Consider the following 20,294-nt stretch of genomic DNA (forward strand, 5'->3'; position numbering starts at 1 on the left):
CTCGTAGAATCATAGAAATTTACAGCACGGAAGGAGGCCATTTTTGGTCCATCATGTCCACGCCGGCCGACAAACAGCTATCCAGCCTAATCCCACTTTCCAGCTCTCGGTCCGTAGCCCTGTAGGTTACGGCACTTCAAGTGCCCATCCTAGTACTTTTTAAATGTGGTGAGGGTTTCTGCCTCTACCACCCTTTCAGGCAGTGAGTTCCAGACCCCCACCGCCCTCTGGGTGAAAGGATTTCCCCTCAAATCCCCTCTAAACCTCCTCCAATTACTTTAAATCTATGCCTGCTGGTTGTTGACCCCTCTGTTAAGGGAAGTAGGTCCGTCCTATCCACCATCAATCAGGTCTTCCCTCAGCCTCCTCTGTTCCAAAGAAAACAACCCCAGTCTATCCAATCTTTCCTCATAGCTAAAATTCTCCAGTCCTGGCAACATCCTCGTAAATCTCCTCTGTACCCTCTCTACTGCAATCACAGTAATGCAATTCAGCCCCAAAAATTCCGGTGTTAGAATAACAGGATAGATGCTTAGAATTTGCTTATATTTTTGATTCCCAGCAGATGATATAACATTTAATGATTCATTCCATGGTACAATAGCTAAAGCTACTTGAACAGCATGAACATAAATAACTGATCATTATCATCATAGGCGATCCCTCGAAGCTAGGATGATTTGCTTCCACACCAAAAAGGGATGAGTTCACAGGTGTTTCAATGAAGGACTTAATATTCCAGGTCCCGAACAACATGTTGAAGGGTGGAAGATGCCTGTGTGTGGATTTTTTTAACGTGGGTTGGCTGTTGCACACCAGCCACCACACGGGCTTGACAGAGCTAGGTCTTGGTCCAGCGGCAAGGATTAACCAGGACGACTGGAGACCTGCTCTGCTGCACGGACCGAGCGCGCACACATATCGCAGTGTGGGCTGGCCCATGCTGCCCCTGGGCTCTCGCCTCTTCTGGGCCCCAGATTCACGCCTCTCCTGGGCCCCGGTCACTTCCCTCTACGGACTCTTGCCACTCCTGCTGTGCCTGCCCGCACTGCAATCAGCAACCTGGCTTCGTAGCCGTTGCCCTCCTGCAGCAGCACGCGCTGCTCCCTGCAGTGGTATGCCACCGCACACTGCTCCCTCCAATGGCCGGGGCCATAACTGATAACAAGCATCGGAAGGCCAAGAATGGCCTGTCTGACTCCAATCTTGGGAGGATAAGGACAGGAGCGATGGGCTTCAGAAAGTATAAACAGGAAAGACATGGGGAGAGAAGGGTTTCACCTAACAGTTAAGCCAAAGAACTTGACGTATCACAGGTTAGATAGCTCTGTCCATTATTTTATGCCAGGTCCACCCCTAAAAGACAAAAAAGGAGATATCTAAAGAGCTTTTCAGGGTGAAGACAGTGCCGAGAAGAGCTGTTCATGCCACCAGCCATCTGACCGATTGGGACTAGTACCAGCTACTTGTTATGGTCGTATGTCTATTGTAATAGAGCTCCACCTAGTGGACTACTGATGTAATAACAACTACTGATGTAATAACAATAAAAGGTCATTTGGCAAGTTCATGTGATCACAGTACTGTTTGGAGCCACCTTGTAGTGTGTGTGCTTGTGTAGCTGTGTCTAAAGATGTCACGTCTACTGTATCTATCCTGATGGTGTGTTGCGTTTGACGATATTTGAACTACCGCTCCTTAACAAAATGCCTTACGACTCCTATGACACTTTTGGGCAAAGACCTATGACTCACAATACCATTTTGGGTAATCTGTGCGTGACTTGTGATCCAAATCTTACAGTGCTATGTCGCTGCCATCTCCACAAGGCCCAGCGGGAAGTTCTGCACCAAGACAGGAATCGGCGTATACGGATTCCAGCTTGATTTGTAGCCCGCCGCCCACACTCTCCCCGGACCTGTGCTCGAAAGGCCACGAGCTGTCAGGCCCCCCCTCCCCCCACAGCACCTTCATTACACCATTTCCCATATTACAACAGTGACTACAATGTACATTCATTGGCTGTAAAAATGATTTGGGACGTCCGGTGGTCGTGAGAGGCGCTATATAAATGCAAGTCTTTATTTCTTTATTTCTTCAAAAAAATCAGCAGCATTTATTTTCTCACCTTATAGTAGTTGACAGAAACGTATTGCTAAATTAGCTAATATTAAAAATTGGGGTTCAATTTCTCACTTTAGTCGCTTCATGAAATAGTATCATTTTAAAATGCAAAGGTAGCAAATCATAGTCTTTGACAGTGGAAGGGAAACTCAGATCATCGCCTGTGTGCTAATCACCCACAGTCTTTTCATCCACAGTGCGTCTGCAATACATACATCACCACGCAGCGTTACTCCAGGGACAGACTTGGCTACATTTTATTTTTACTGAAGCTCGTCTCGGAATCTCCCCAGGCACGTCTGACAGCATCATGAAAGTATTAATCTTTTCCGAGACAGAAGGAAATGAGTGAGATAGGAAACGGTTGGTGTTGCCTGCATGGGCCCTGCTCAGCTGAAGTTGACAAGGACCGCTCAAAGCTTTCAGCAGTGCTCAAACGTGTCCGTCACTGCACAGTCACCAAGAGATCCTCTTCGCACATCGATCCAAGGGGCGAAATTTCTTTGGCACCTTACTCTCGATCAGGCTGTCGTATCGCAGTCAGCAAGAGTAGTGCTTGTCTTGCCGTTGGCCGGGGTGCTGCAGGGGATGGGGGGTGTGTGGGGGCACTCAGGGTGCGGGAACTCCGGCAAAGGTTTGGTTCGGGATTGTAATGTATGCACCTGCGAGCATGCTCAGAGGTTTGTGGGGCTGTTGCATAGTGAGTGGCTTAGTCAGTCACGTGATGTTCGCAAGACTCAATAAAACCCCGGTTACTTGAGTTCAAGTTCCCCGCCATGAGGCACTCGGTTGTGAGCCTGGTGGATGAACCGGTTGGGTTCAGTTTGATTGTTAAACCTCGGCTAATAAACCAGTTAGTTCCTTACAGCAAATGTGCAGCTGTAAATTCTTAAGCAAAGAACCCACGAAGCAAATACATTTAAAACCGAGTTGAGAGGGAATTTCTTCTCCCAGAGGGTTGTGAATCTGTGGAATTCTCTGCCCAAGGAAGCAGTTGAGGCTAGCTCATTGAAGTTCAAGTCACAGATAGATAGATTTTTAACCTGTTCCACCATTCAATTCAATCCCGGCTGATGTGTATCTTAACTCTATTTGCAGTTGCGGCAGAATCCACCTTCAATTCTGCCAAAGCTGCATCATAGGATTAATTGGAGCAGCACAGAGGAGTTAATTGTCACCTGCTTCCCTTAATTTCCCACCTCAAATCGTTGGAGAAATACCACCAACGCTGTCTCCGCAAGATCTTGCAAATCCCCTTGGAGGATAGACGCACCAATGTCAGTGTTCCCGATCAGGCCAACATCCCCAGCATCAAAGCACTGGCCACAGTCGACCAACTCCATTGGGCGGGTCACACAGCGAGCCCCAGGTCGGCTGTGGAAACGTTTCAAGGACACCCTCAAAGCCACCTTGATAAAATGCAACATCCCCACTGACACATGGGAGTCCCCGGCCAAAGACCGCCCTAAGTGGAGGAAGAGCATCCGGGAGGGCGCTGAGCATCTCGAGTCTCATCGCCGACAGCATGCAGAAACCGAGCGCAGGCATCAGAAGGAGCGTCCGGCAAACCAGACTCCCCACCCACCCTTTTCTTCAACCACTGTCTGTCCCACCTGTGACAGAGACTGTAATTCCCGTATTGGACTGTTCAATCACCTATGAACTCAGTTTAAAGTGGAAGCAAGTCTTCCTCGATTTCGAGGGATTGCCTATGATTGACTGACTGAGTTCTTCCCTAAATTTCCCCCAGGAGAAAACTCAGCGCATCTTTCTTTGCGAGCACGTCAACCGGGGCTTAATAAATAGAGCAGACTTTGCGTTTTGTGGACGAGGGGGTTGGAGGAAAACTGGGACTAGCACAGAAAATGTAACACAAATGGCCCTTTCATCCCACTTTTAATGACCGTCACTCCCATTGTTGACATTAAGCAATCGAGGCAACAAAAGACAAGGCTAAAGCATTTGCAATTGTAATGCATTTGTTTCATGGGTTCTTTGCTTAAGAATTCATAGCAACACATTGCTATTAAGAACTAGTTGGTTTATTGACAAAGGTTTAACAATTACACTACACATTACCAGTTCATCCACCAGGCTCACAACCACCTGCCTCATCGTGGATCCCTTGAACCCAACTGGCTGGGGTTTTATTGAGTCTTGTGAGCATCACGTGAATGGCTCAGCCACTCCCAACTCAACAGCTCTACAACTATTTTTGTATACAACATTAATCAAGTGTCCCCTGGTTAAAGTGGGGCACATCCAGACACTTTCAAATGCCCCCTTGGTTTTTTTTTTAGGGCACTAAAAACACAAATTATACAAGTGCCCACTGGCTAAAAGGGGAGGGGGCACTAAAACCGACAAACATAGACAAATTAACCTTTAGACACGAACAAATCAAATCAAAATTTGGTTGCCGGGGGTGATAATGTACTCTAGTCCCTCCAGCGCCCACCTCTCGCAGAAGGCAGCGAGCGTACCGGTGGACACCACGTGCTCCATCTCCAGGAACACCCTGGCTCGGATGTAACCGCGGAAGAGAGGCAGACAATCGGGCTGACGACCCCCTTGACCGCCCGCTGCCTGGACCGGCTGATGGTCAGCATACCTCATAGGCGCATACATTACAGCAACCATCTTCAGCCAGAAGTGCCGAATGGATGATCCATATCGGCCTCCTCCCGAGGTCCCCACTATCTCAGAAGTCAGTCTTCGGCCAATTCGGTTCGCTCCACGTGATATCAAGAAAAGGCTGAGCGCACTGGATACAGCAAAGGCTGTGGGCCCCGAAAACATCCCGGCTGTCGTGCTGAAGACTTGTGTTCCAGAACGAGCCGGGCCTCTAGCCAAGCTGTTCCAGTACAGCAACAACACTGGCATCTATCCGACAATGTGGAAAACTGCCCAGGTATGTCGTGCCCGCTAAAAGCAGGACAAATCCAATTCAGTCAGTTTCCGCCTCAGGAGCTCAATCATGCTCAATCATCAGAAAAGTGATGGAAGGCATCGTCGACAGTGCTATCAAGCGACACTTACTCACCAATAATGTGCTCACCGATGCACAGACTGGGTTCCGCTCGGACCACTCGGCTACAGACCTCATTACAGACATGGTCCAAACATGGAATAAAGTGACAAATTCCAGAGGTGTGATGAATTTGGGCCATTATCCTTTTTGTCTCTCTAATCTCTCCTGTCTTCCACCCTTCACAGACCTTCCCTTTTGTTCTTTCTTCCCCTCCCCCTTTCAGGGCTGGTTAAGAATCTGTTCTTTCCGAACACTCTCAAGTTCGGACGAAGGTTCATCGACCCGAAACGTTAACTCGGCTTCCTCTCCACAGATGCTGCCTGACCCGCTGAGATTTCCAGCATTTTCTGTTTTTATTCCAGATTCCAGCATCCTCGGTATTTTGCTTTGGTGTTGTGTGCTGAGAGTGACTGCCCTCGACATCAAGGCAGCATTTAACCTAGTCAAGGAGCCCAGGTAAAATTGAAGTCAATGGGAATCAGGGGAAAAAATTCTCCACTGGCTGGAGTCATACCCAGCACAAAGGAAGATGGTTGTGGTTGTTGGAGGTTAATCATCTCAGCCCCAGGACATCGCTGCAGGACTTCCTCAGGGCAGTGTCCTAGACCCAACCATCTTCGGCCTCTTCATCAATGACCTTCCCTCCATCATAAGGTCAGAAGTGGGGATGTTTGCTGATGACTGCACAGTGTTCAGTTCCACTCCCAACTCTTCAGATAATGAAGCAGTCCATACCCACATGCAGCAAGACCTGGTCAACATGCAGGCTTGGGCTGATGTGTGGCACAAATGAAACTTGCCACTTAAGTACCAGGCAATGACTATCTCAAACAAGTGAGAGTCTAACCACTGCCCCTTGACATTCAATGGCATTACCATCACCGAATCATCAACATCCTGGGGATCACCATTGACCAGAAACTTAACTGGACAAGGCACATAAATAATGTGGCAACAAGAGCGGGTCAGAGGCTGGGTATTCTGGGTGAGTGTCTCACCCCCTGACTCCCCAAAGCCTTTCCACCATCTACAGGACACAAGTCAGGATGTGTGATGGAATACGCTCCACTTGCCTGGATGAATGCACAAGATGAACACTCAAGAAGCTTGACACCATCCAGGACAAAGCAGCCCCCGTGATTGGCACCTCATGAACTACCTTAAACATTCACTCCCTCCATCACCAGCGCCCCCTGGCTGCAGTGTGTGCCATCTACAAGATGCACTGCAGCAACTCGCCAAGGCTTCTTCGGCAGCACCTCCCGAACCCACGACCTCTACCACTTAGAAGGACAAGGGCAGCAGGCGCATGGGAATACCACCACCTCCACGTTCCCCTCCAAGTCACACACCATCCCGACTTGGAAATATATCGGCCGTTCCTTCATCATCGCTGGGTCAAAATCCTGGAATTCCCTCCCTAACAGCACCTTCACCACACGGACTGCAGCGGTTCAAGAAGGTGACTCACCACCACCTTCTCAAGGGGCAATTAGGGATGGGCAATAAATGCGGGCCTCGCCAGCAACTCCCACAACCAATGAACAAATAAAAACAGAAATCCCAATCTCTCTTTACTTGATGCCGTAGCTGATCCTGGCGGAGAATGGAGAGTAGGATTAGGCGTTTAGTGTTATAGAATAATTTGATCAATTCTACTTTATCCTTCAGTTTTCTTCTCCTTCTAACTACTTCTTCTCTGCTGGAGGTGAGTAATCGCATTACAATACTCTGTCCAAGTAACCATTCTTAAAGTGAACCGAGAGCCCAGGGGCATCACAGGTCAGCCCACACTGCGATATGTGCACGCAGTAGGTCAGTGCAGCAGAGCTGGTCTCCAGTCGGCCTGGTTAACCCTTGCCACTGGATAAAGGCCGAGCTCTGTCAAGCCCATGTGGTGGCTGGTGTGCAACGGCCACCCCACGTTAAAAAAATCCACTCACACGTATCTTCCAACCCCTCAATTGGAGTTCAGGACTGGAATATCGGGTCCTTCATTGAAACATCTGTGAGCTCATGTGGAAGCAAGTCATCCTCGTTCGAGGGATCGCCTATGATGATGATCGTGGAGCCCATCTGTGATGTATTTGCAGCCATGCTCTGCACCATGTAATTACATGTAATAGCCAACAGATGGGTAAAGCCCGGGAGGCACACATTACTGCACCTCGTGCTGCCTCCCTATATAAAGCAGGCTCCCCCTGCAGTAGACTTTTGGAGTTTACATTAAACCTAAAGGTCACAAGGTGATCAGCTCCAGCATGGGCCACGAGTGATTTATTATAGTGATAAGCATTCGTATCACCATCGGTGTCCATTCCTCTCCTCCTCCAACTCGCACTTCTAGCAGAGGGGCCACTGGATAATGATCAGGAGCAGGAATCATTGCTGAAATATCCTTTACCTAGGTCGCACTGAAGCCAGTTGTAGTGCCCCTGCTTTCCGCTAACTCGGCACAAATTGGGGCTCAATTCTGGGAGCTTCCTAGTCTGCAGGCTCCATCTTAACCAGATGAGCCTGAAGTTAAAACCTGAACGTTCTCAATATTCACACCTACATAGTTATCAGGGACCATGTTGTTGCCACTGCTACCACCCACTGTTGATGTCCTGGGGATCTGTTCATATTTGGACTGAGTGTCCACATATTCCCGCCCTACAGCCTCTGCTCAGTTTGAGAGATACATCGAGTGAGTATTTACCCTCAATGACCCCTCTCCTTCACGGTTTCTCTTTCTGTAAACTGAGATATAAGAACCTAAGAAATAGGAACAGGAGTAGGCCATACGGCCCCTCGAGCCTCTCCGCCATTCAATAAGATCATGGCTGATCAATACCATCGGAAAGTTGAAGAGATGCCACCTGCATGTCCGCAACAAGCTCATTTTATGCACAACGCATCAAATCTGCAGCAGAATCTTTGGAAAGGAACATGTTTCCCCCTCTTCCCACCCCACTACCCCCACCTCCTATACCCCCTACCCTAGGAGAATTGATCAAATTATAACACTAAACAACTAAAATAAACCCTAAAGACTTATGAATAGGAGGCCAAATTGTTGACATCCTTGTATTGAAAGCTGTACGTTATTAGCAGAACAGAAGCACAAGTAATGAGTGTGGGGGAGGAAGTGGCAGGGAGCACGGCCATTTGTACAATTCATTCAATGAGTGAAACATTCAAAGTGAAGCTAGCAGTAGGTTATATTGTCCTTGTTAATGGGTAAGTCCAACGGCCCATTGTTCTTTATTGTGTTACATATAAATGCGCTTGGATAAGATAGCTTTCCCTTTATTCAGAGCAGACAGCCTTCTCCGCAGCCTCCTGTGGAAGCTGTTCATGGCATCAGAAAATCAATTACAACATTATCAATTGAACAGCAGCCTTCTGATGTCGGCAACACCAGCGTAGCAGAGTAAAGTGCATCCAGTGGTTCCCGAGACTGCTATTTGAGCAACAGAAAGTGCTTATAGATAAGGCTGTTTGAAAGCTTATGGGCTAAAAGCTCCATTTTTGCACTTATCACCCAAAAAATGGGCGTTATTTCCAGCATGGGCGGTAAGAAAGGGTTTTTAGATCGTCGGCTTCTCGCCCATTCTCAAAGCCCCGAGTCTCCATTTTTGAAAATGGGCGTTACCGCGAGCGACATCAAATAGGCGATAGGGTTAAATTTTTTTTGACCTTCTGCCGTAAAGTGTAGCCGTCCTTAGCAACGGCATGGCAACGCTCGATTCCTGCGATTCAGGAGGTCAAGGGTCATCGTGACATGTGCAGAAGAGGAGACAGAGAGAGAGGGAGCTCAGAGGGACTGAAGGCGTGGCTGGGTGTGGTGTGGCAGCTTTGGGAGGAAGGAGAGGGACTTTAGAGCTTCACAGCAAGTAGGCAAACAAAAATTAGCTGTTACCAGCTACAGATTTGCCTGAATTTGGCCTACAATGGAGAGAGAGGAGGAGGCATCACAGCACGCTGTGGAGACTGACGCTGGAGAGAGCAGTGAGGTGGGAGAGGAGCACATTGGAGGGCGCAAAAGAGCCAGGAGGTTCTCGGACGAGGTGATTTGATGCAGGGAGGGCGTGAGAAGCCCGCCCCAAAGGCCTACCAGAGGATATGGATCGAGATAGCAGAGGTGGTCTCGTCGGCGACCAACGAGATGCGTGAGGGCAACCAATGCCGCAAATGATGGAACGACCTTGTGGGATCCGCAAGAGTAAGTATTACATTGATTTACATGTACCTATGTATTTATATAATTTGATTTGTAATAGTCATGAGTGACTATCAGCAGATGTGAGGTCTTCCACTTTCACCAGGAATGTTTTACTCAAAACCTGCGGTCACGGTGTATGTCTTTAGGTAAAGAATGATAATTATCATAATAATCATGATTACATCTGTCGGTTTTGTGTTGTATCAGTCTCTGTAACAGTACCTAGCAATGATATCACGCAATGATCTCATGCCATGTCGTCCTGTCACCTTTTACAGAAGAAGCTATCGACGATGAGGTCCGTGCAGAGGCGAACAGGTGGGGGGCCAACAGTCCCCAGCGACATCACGGAGATGGAGGAGCGGGTGCTCGCACTCATGGGGAAGCACACCCGGACTGCCACGGATGCATCTGCAGATCCTGAAGTGATGCCACGTGAGTAAAGCTTACACCTTTGCGTGATGTGAAGTCAATAGATGCCACACCCACGCATATCCGAACAATGATTGATGATTTCTAAAATTGTCATAGAAATAATGATGGACTAATGAAAATCATTGCAATGCAAATGTGTTGATAGTCATGAAATGTGATGTCTGCGATGATTTTAAGAGCGGTGGTGCTTTTTTCATGCATATGCTGTGTGTAGCGCTGGACTCACCTTGTGACCCGAGCACCCCTTTCTCCTCTAATAACCTCATTTGTGTTTTGCAGCTCAGCCAGCAGCGCGTCCCAAGGTAAGACCACAGAGGCCAGAGGTGGGGGCGCGGGGCCCGACCTTCCGGATGATCCAACATCTGGTGCTGAGGGGCTCAGATTCTCGTCCGTCAGTCCGCTGGGTCTGTTCTCCACGGAGGAGAATGCAGACTTCAAGGAACCTGCATCGCCACGCTCCAAAACCCATTCCACCCCAAGGCCATCTAGTGGTCCTCCGGTCATTCACGCTTCCACTCTGGAGGTACCAGCCCCAAGCACCTCGCCACAGGGCACCCCATTTGTCCACAGGATGGCGCCGACTCCGCGGAGGTCTCGTGTATGCGGCAGGTCTGTTCCACGAGCGCCACACAGCGGAGAGATGGTACAGTTGTCCAGGGTGGACTGTAGACATTGGTGACCAGCTCATCAAAGCATTGGGGGGCATATCCCAACAGTCGGCCACCATGACTGAGTACATGGTGGAGGCCCTGGATGCGATAGCCAGGAACACTGCTGGCACAGGCCTCCCAGTGGTCCCCGAGCGCGGCACTCCACCCCTAGGTTCCGCACCACCACTGCAAATGACAGATGAGAGCAAGGACCAAGATCCTGCTTCTGCATCAGAGAATGTTGCCCCCTAGGTACCCCGCGCTCTCGTAACCATGCAACCACCGCCTCTGCCTCATCCCCCCAAATGAGGCACCGCCTGAGGAGCTCCTCGGCAATGTGAAGTGAGGAGGGGAAGAGGTAGAGATGGGAAGAAGAAAGGGAGAGGGGGAAGGAAAGTGAGGTGCATGTTTTCAGGTGATGGCTGTGTTATAATCTCCATCTGAGTGTGTGCAATTTGTTGTAATGTATGGGGGGAGGGGAGCACACTCCTGCTTTGACTTTGTATTCTGTATTGCTGGACATGTTGAACATTTGCTTGATGTCAATGATGGAAAAAGTGGGGTGTGGGCGGGAGTTGGGTGTTATTGACTGTGATACTATGATTTCATGCCAATGTTGGTATAAATTTTTTTTTATTGAACATAACCTTGTTGCGCATTGTTTCAGATATTTGGACCATTACACTCTGATGATTCCTTAATATGAAAGGGTTTAATACAACTTAACATCAATCAACGTAAACTTTAACTGGCACCAAAGTGATGGGCACCATTAATGTCTGAGCTGCACACACACAGCAGTGTGTCAGCATTGTCAATCCCATCGGTGCTTCTTCAGGCAAATCGTTCAGATATCAGCTCCTCACTTAAGAGTCTTGCAGCTATGTAGTCACCACGGGCCCTTTCCTGTGGTCCGGAGGGGTTCGTGGGCATGGTTGCATAACCAACCTGATTGTCTGGCCCTAGGTCAGTGTACAGCCCCTCGTTGTCCTCTTTCTCTCTCTCCTGAGGTGGAGCATCAGTGCTTTCTGGCAATTCTTGGCCCCTCCTGATAGCCAGGTTGTGCAGCATATCGAGCACATGACCACGACTTTACCTACTTGCTCAGGGTTGTATTGTAGCTCCTCTCCTGAGTGGTCAAGACATCTGAAGCGCTGCTTAAGCACAGTTATTGTTTGGTGGTCCCATTGCATTGAAAGTATAATAGCGATTGATCAGAAGTGATGACTTCCTCACTAAAATACAACTGGAATAAACCCCTAATAGTCCAGAGCCTGAAAATATGTCTGTTGAGATGGTCACTTCACCTGAGAAGAATTCCAAAGTCAAATGCAAACTCCCCCGAAGTTGAGGCAGCGTTTTGAATGAAGCGACCTGCGATTTTAAAAATGCCAGCCGCACCGCTGGCAGTCTTTCAGAACAGTTCCATTCTTTCTGGGCATTTTTTTGGGCGATTGATATTGTGGGCGATGTGTGCGAGGTGGTGAAAGGGACGCTGGGCGATCTCCTGGGCGTTAGTTTCACCAAATGTGCTCTTTACGACAAAAAAAAGTGGGCGGGCGCTATTATTGAATCTGGGCGTTAATTCCGTGCGGAAAGTAATGCTGGCCGATATTATGGCCATTGATTTCGCCCATTCTGATGATTCCGTCCAAAAAAAGTGGGCAGGCGGTAATATTTTTTGCCGACGTTAAGCACATGGGGAAAGTAACGCTTGGCGATAAATTTCCTAAAAATGCCCGTCCGTTTCCATTTTGTGCCAAAATGGGCGATATATGGGTGTTATAAGTCATTTCGTGGTAAATTGGGCATTAAGTGGGTGTTAAGGCAGCAGAAAAAGTGGAGGTTCTAGCCCCATATCCTCAGATCGATGCTTTTGTTTCCAAGGGCACGAGATTGAAGAACTTACCGCCCACTGCCGCCGACATTTCTCTGCTCGAACCGCCCAGTGCCACCTCCGAGGGAGGGGAGAGCCGCCGGGAAGCGCCCGCCAACGTCAGCGGACGGCCGAGTGGCGCAAGTGGACTCCCGCCCGCCGAGATGCCATATTGATGCGGGCGGAAGTCGGTGGCAGAATGGGGGTGCACCGCTGGCTGGAGGCTGGTCTGTCCCCGACAGTAAGTACGAAGATCATGGAGAAAAGGTAAGTGAACATTTATTATTTGTTTTTTCCACAGCGACTTACCTGGATGGGGGTCCCCTGAAGCTCTACCGATAGTTTTAACATTTTTTGCGAAGGATTTTTATTGTTACCTCTTCGACCCTCCGTGAGCCCGACTCCATCCTCGGCGCCACTTAGGCAGCAAGCGCCTCTGCCGCCGAGAATGAGACCCACCGCCTGCTGCCGCCCAGATTGGCGGCGTACGTCGCCCAGTTGCCACCCACCGATCTTCAAGGGACCTCGGCGACGAAAACCCCGCCCAAAGAACCGTCAGGTACCTCGGCAGCCATCGGCTGTCCTGTGAGCGGCAGTTGGGCGGGCAGAGGCCTTCACCAATTTCGGGCCCCAAATCTTTTAATAAGCTGCAATCCAATCACCGTAGGAAAAATCTTCCACGTCATTTTCATCTGTTACTAGTTCACTGCAGTTGAGTGATGTATTGCTTGAATAGCTCATATAAGAACAAAAGAAATAGGATCAGGAGTAGGCCATTTGACCCCTCGAACCATGGCTGACATGATCATGGACTTAGCTCGACTTCCCTGCCCGCTCCCCATAACCGTTTATTCCCTTATCGCTCAAAAATCTGTCTATCTCCATCTTAAATTTATTCAATGACCCAGCCTCCACAGCTCTCTGGGGCAGAGAATTTCACAGATTTACAACCCTCTGAGAGTAGAAATTCCTCCTCATCTCAGTTTTAAATGGGCGGGCCCTTATTCTGAGACTATGTCCCCTAGTTCTAGTGAAAATGAGTGGAAATATCCTCTCTTCATCCACCTTCTCGAGCCCCCTCATTATCTTATATGTTTCGATAAGATCATCTCGCATTCTTCTGAATTCCAATCAATATAGACTCAACCTATGTTCATAAGTCAACCCCCTCATCTCGGAATCAACCTTGTGAACCTTCTCTGAACAATACAAGTATATCCTTCCTTAAATACGGAGACCAAAACTGTACGCAGTACTCCAGGTGTGGCTTCACCAATACCCTGTACAGTTGTAGCAGCACTTCTCTGCTTTTATACTCCATCCCCCTTGCAATAAAGGCCAACACTCCATTTGCCTTCCTGATTACTTGCTCTACCTACATACTAAATTTTTGTGTATCATGCACAAGGATCCCCAGATCCCTCTGTACTGAAGCACTTTGCAATTTTTCTCCATTTAAATTATAACCTGCTTTTCTATTCTTTCTGCCAAAGTGGATTTTCCCACATTATACTCCATCTGCCAAATTTTTGGCCACTCACTTAGCCTCTCTATATTCCTTTGCAGATTTGTTGTGTCCTCCTCACAATTTGTTTTCCCACCCATCTTTGTATCATCAGCAAACTTTGCTACGTTACACTCGGTCCCTTCATCCAAGTCATTAATATAGTTTGTAAATAGTTGAGGTCCCAGCACTGATCCCTGTGGCACCCCACCAATTACTGTTTGCCAACCGGAAAATAACCCATTTATCCTGATTCTCTGTTTTCTGTTAGTTAGCCAATCCTCAATCCATGCTGATATATTACCCCCAACCCCATGAACTTTTATCTTGTGCAGTAACCTTTTATGTGGCACCTTATCGAATGCCTTCTAGAAATCCAAATATTCCGCATCCACTCGTTCCCGCTTATCCACCCTGCTCGTTACATCCTCGAAGAACTCTAGCAAATTTATCAAACATGATTTCCCTTTCATAAAACCATGTCGACTCTGCTTGATTGAATTATGATTTTCCAAATGTCCTGCTACTGCTTCCTTAATAATGGACTCCAGCATTTTCCCAACGACAGATACTAGGCGAACCAGTCTATAGTTTCCTGCTTTCTGTCTGCCTCCTTTTTTAAAGAGGAGCATTATATTTGCGGTTTTCCAATCCACTGGGACCACCCCAGAATCCAGGGGCTAGATTTTCCACTTCACATCGCCCATCTTTGGCCCATCTATCGCCCAAAATGGACCTCTATCACCCATTTTGAGCAAAAAGTGGCCCAAAACATCGCTGGAAAATTTTTGGTAGATTACAACCAATGCATCCACTATCTCTGCAGTCACTTCTTTAGAACCCTAGGATGTAAGTACTACTTCTTTAGTGATAGTGAGTGTATTAAGTTTCTCCCTCCCTATAGCCCCTTGATTATCCACTATCGGGATGTTTTTGGTGTCTTCCACTGTGAAGACCGATACAAAATATTTGTTCAAAGTCTCTGCCATTTCCCATTATTAATTCCCCAGTCTCATTCTCTAGGGGACCAACATTTACTTTAGCCACTCTTTCCTTTATATGTACCTATAGAAATTCTTACTGTCTGTTTTTATATTTCATGCTAGTTTACTTTCATAATCTATCTTCACTCTATTATTTTTTTAGTCATTCTTTGCTGACTTTTAAAAGTTTCCCAATCCTCTGGCCTCCCACTAGTCTTGGCCACATTGTATGCCCTGGTTTTCAATTTGATACCATCCCTTATTTCCTTAGTTAGCCATGGATGGCTATCCCTTCTCTTACAGCCTTTTCTTCTCATTGAGATATATTTTTGTTGAGAGTTAGGAAATATCTCCTTAAATATCTGCCACTGCTCATCAAACGTATCATACTTTAATCTATTTTCCCAGTCCACTTTAGCCAACTCTGCCTTCATACCTTTGTAGTCTCCTTTATTTAAGCTTAGGACACTGGCTAGAGATGCAACTTTCTCGCCCTCCAACTGAATTTGAAATTCAACCATGTTATGGTTACTCATTCCTAGAGGATCCTTTACAAGGAGATCATTTATTAATCCTGACTCATTACATAGTACCAGATCGAAGATAGCCCGCTCCCTGGTTGGTTTTGCAATGTACTGTTCACTCTGGAGCATCCACGATGCTGAGAATGACGTGAGTATCACGTGTAGTGAGTTGGTCTTACCGCAGGAGAAGGGTCCACAGCCAGATAGGGAATGGAAGACCAGCAGGAAGAGCAGTGCAAGAAAGATAGTGCAGGGGTCCCCTGTGTTCATCCCCCTGCAAAACAGATACACTGCTTTGAGTACTGTTGGGGAGGATGACTCATCAGGGGAGGGCAGCAGCAGCCAAGTTCATGGCACCGTAGGTGGCTCTGCTGCAAAGGAGGGCAGGAAAAAGAGTGGGAGCGCGATAGTGATAGGGGATTCGATGGTGAGGGGAATAGATAGGCGTTTCTGCGGACGCAACCGAGACTCCAGGATGGTATGTTGCCTCCCTGGTGCAAGGGTCAAGGATGTCTCGGAGCGGGTGCAGGACATTCTGAAATGGGAGGGAGAACAGCCAGTTGTCGTGGTGCACATTGGTACCAACGACATAGGTAAAAAAAAGGGATGAGGTCCTACGAAAAGAATTTAAGGAGCTAGGAGCTAAATTAAAAAGTAGGACCTCAAAAGTAGTAATCTCGGGATTGCTACCAGTGCCACGTGCTAGTCAGAGTAGGAATCGCAGGATAGCGCAGATGAATACATGGCTTGAGCAGTGGTGCAGCAGGGAGGGATTCAAATTCTTGGGGCATTGGAACCGGTTCTGGGGGAGGTGGGACCAGTACAAACCGGACGGTCTGCACCTGGGCAGGTCCGGAACCAATGTCCTAGGGGGAATGTTTGCTAGTGCTGTTGGGGAGGAGTTAAACTAATATTGCAGGGGGATGGGAACCTATACAGGGAGACAGAGGGAGACAAAAATGAGGCAAAAGCAAAAGACAGAAAGGAGATGAGGAAAAGTGGAGGGCAGAGAAACCCAAGGCAAAGAACAAAAAGGGCCACTGTACAGCAAAATTCTAGAAGGACAAAGGGTGTTAAAAAAGCAAGCCTGAAGGCTTTGTGTCTTAATGCAAGGAGTATCCGCAATAAGGTGGATGAATTAACTGTGCAAATAGATGTTAACAAATATGATGTGATTGGGATTACGGAGACGTGGCTCCAGGATGATCAGGGCTGGGAACTCAACATCCAGGGGTATTCAACATTCAGGAAGGATAGAATAAAAGGAAAAGGAGGTGGGGTAGCATTGCTGGTTAAAGAGGAGATTAATGCAATAGTTAGGAAAGACATTAGTTTGGATGATGTGGAATCTATATGGGTAGAGCTGCAGAACACTAAAGGGCAAAAATCGTTAGTGGGAGTTGTGTACAGACCTCCAAACAGTAGTAGTGATGTTGGGGAGGGCATCAAACAGGAAATTAGGAGTGCATGCAATAAAGGTGCAGCAGTTATAATGGGTGACTTTAATATGCACATAGATTGGGCTAGCCAAACTGGAAGCAATATGGTGGAGGAGGATTTCCTGGAATGCATAAGGGTTGGTTTTCTAGACCAATATGTCGAGGAACCAACTAGGGGGGAGGCCATCTTAGACTGGGTGTTGTGTAATGAGAGAGGATTAATTAGCAATCTCATTGTGCGAGGCCCCTTGGGGAAGAGTGACCATAATATGGTGGAATTCTGCATTAGGATGGAGAATGAAACAGTTAATTCAGAGACCATGGTCCAGAACTTAAAGAAGGGTAACTTTGAAGGTATGAGGCATGAATTGGCTAAGATAGATTGGCTAATGATACTTAAGGGGTTGACTGTGGATGGGCAATGGCAGACATTTAGAGACCGCATGGATGAATTACAACAATTGTACATTCCTGTCTGGCGTAAAAATAAAAAAGGGAAGGTGGCTCAACCGTGGCTATCTAGGGAAATCAGGGATAGTATTAAAGCCAAGGAAATGGCATACAAATTGGCCAGAAATAGCTGCGAACCTGGGGACTGGGAGAAATTTAGAACTCAGCAGAGGAGGACAAAGGGTTTGATTAGGGCAGGGAAAATGGAGTACGAGAAGAAGCTTGCAGGGAACATTAAGGCGGATTGCAAAAGTTTCTATAGGTATGTAAAGAGAAAAAGGTTAGTAAAGACAAACGTAGGTCCCCTGCAGTCAGAATCAGGGGAAGTCATAACGGGGAACAAAGAAATGGCAGACCAATTGAACAAGTACTTTGGTTCAGTATTCACTAAGGAGGACACAAACAACCTTTCGGATATAAAAGTGGTCAGAGGGTCTATTAAGGAGGAGGAACTGAGGGAAATCTTTATTAGTCGGGAAATTGTGTTGGGGAAATTGATGGGATTGAAGGCCGATAAATCCCCAGGGCCTGATGGACTGCATCCCAGAGTACTTAAGGAGGTGGCCTTGGAAATAGCGGATGCATTGACAGTCATTTTCCAACATTCCATTGACTCTGGATCAGTTCCTATCGAGTGGAGGGTAGCCAATATAACCCCACTTTTTAAAAAAGGAGGGAGAGAGAAAGCAGGGAATTATAGACCGGTCAGCCTGACCTCAGTAGTGGGTAAAATGATGGAATCAATTATTAAGGATGTCATAGCAGCGCATTTGGAAAATGGTGACATGATAGGTCCAAGTCAGCATGGATTTGTGAAAGGGAGATCATGCTTGACAAATCTTCTGGAATTTTTTGAGGATGTTTCCAATAAAGTGGACAAAGGAGTACCAGTTGATGTGGTATATTTGGACTTTCAGAAGGCTTTCGACAAGGTCCCACACAGGAGATTAATGTGCAAAGTTAAAGCACATGGGATTGGGGGTAGTGTGCTGACGTGGATTGAGAACTGGTTGTCAGACAGGAAGCAAAGAGTAAGAGTAAATGGGTACTTTTCGGAATGGCAGGCAGTGACTAGTGGGGTACCGCAGGGTTCTGTGCTGGGGCCCCAGCTGTTTACATTGTACATTAATGATTTAGACGAGGGGATTAAATGTAGTATCTCCAAATTTGCGGATGACACTAAGTTGGGTGGCAGTGTGAGCTGCGAGGAGGATGCTATGAGGCTACAGAGTGACTTGGATAGGTTAGGTGAGTGGGCAAATGCGTGGCAGATGAAGTATAATGTGGATAAATGTGAGGTTATCCACTTTGGTGGTAAAAACAGAGAGACAGACTATTATCTGAATGGTGACAGATTAGGAAAAGGGAAGGTGCAACGAGACCTGGGTGTCATGGTACATCAGTCATTGAAGGTCGGCATGCAGGTACAGCAGGCGGTTAAGAAAGCAAATGGCATGTTGGCCTTCATAGCGAGGGGATTTGAGTACAGGGGCAGGGAGGTGTTGCTACAGTTGTACAGGGCCTTGGTGAGGCCACACCTGGAGTATTGTGTACAGTTTTGGTCTCCTAACTTGAGGAAGGACATTCTTGCTATTGAGGGAGTGCAGCGAAGATTCACCAGACTGATTCCCGGGATGGTGGGACTGACCTATCAAGAAAGACTGGATCAACTGGGCTTGTATTCACTGGAGTTCAGAAGAGTGAGAGGGGACCTCATAGAAACGTTTAAAATTCTGACGGGTTTGGACAGGTTGGATGCAGGAAGAATGTTCCCAATGTTGGGGAAGTCCAGAACCAGGGGTCACAGTCTAAGGATAAGGGGTAAGCCATTTAGGACCGAGATAAGGAGAAACTTCTTCACCCAGAGAGTGGTGAACCTGTGGAATTCTCTACCACAGAAAGTAGTTGAGGCCAATTCACTAAATATATTCAAAAGGGAGTTAGATGAAGTCCTTACTACTCGGGGGATCAAGGGGTATGGCGTGAAAGCAGGAAGTGGGTACTGAAGTTTCATGTTCAGCCATGAACTCATTGAATGGCGGTGCAGGCTAGAAGGGCTGAATGGCCTGCTCCTGCACCTATTTTCTATGTTTCTATGAAACTATCCCGGACACACTCTATGAACTCTTCCTCATCTGAGCGAACCACACAGGAGCTCGTCAATCAATGCTCTCAAGTCTTCTCATTCTGTTTGGTCACCAAGAACACTACTCTTCCTTACACAACAACTTGAATTTACATCTGCACTCTTCTAATTCTGGCCTCTTGCACAACCCTGATTTTAACCACCCCACCATTGGTGGCCATGCCTTCAGCTGCCCAGGCCCTGAGCTCTGGAAAACCCTGCCTAAACCTATTCTACCTCTCTCTCATCCTTCAACATGCTCCTTCGAAGTGGTTGGTGTCAATTTTGTTTGATAACGCTCCTGTGAAGCGCCTTGGGATCTTTTACTACGTTAAAGGCGATACGTCCTTACTACACAGTATAAATGCACACGAGGCCCATGCTTGAGAGAAGGTCAGTTTGTGACCTGTCCTTTATTCCTGAGCACTCAAGTGATGAAGGTGGGTGGAGCTTCCCCTTTTATACCTGAAGGTCCAGGTTAGGAGTGTCTCCCACCTAGTGGTCAGTGTTCTCACAGTGTACAACTTAGGTCAGTTTATACATGGGTTACAATGCTGGTTAAATACATGACATCACCTCCCCCCCGCAAAGTCTTATTGGGATCACAGGTTGAGTCTCTCTGGTTTACGCTCCCTTGTAGAGCGCCTGAGTTGGGGCTCCGGTTGTTGGGCGTTGGCCTGAGTGTCTGCTGTTTGCAGTGCCTCAGGCCTGTCCGGACTGCCCACAGTGACTGGGCTCTCCTCCCTTTGGTTCCGGTGTTCGGTCACCTGTGGTGGAGTGAACTCTATATCGTGTTCTTCCTCTGCTTCTTCTATGGGGTTGCTGAACCTCCTTTTTGTTTGATCCACATGTTTGCGGCAGATTTGTCCATTGGTAAGTTTAACTACAAGAATCCTATTTCCCTCTTTGGCAACCACAGTGCCTGCGAGCCATTTGTCCCTGCAGC

The sequence above is a fragment of the Pristiophorus japonicus genome, chromosome 21, assembly GCF_044704955.1.
Source record: "Pristiophorus japonicus isolate sPriJap1 chromosome 21, sPriJap1.hap1, whole genome shotgun sequence".
NCBI lineage: Eukaryota > Metazoa > Chordata > Chondrichthyes > Pristiophoridae > Pristiophorus > Pristiophorus japonicus.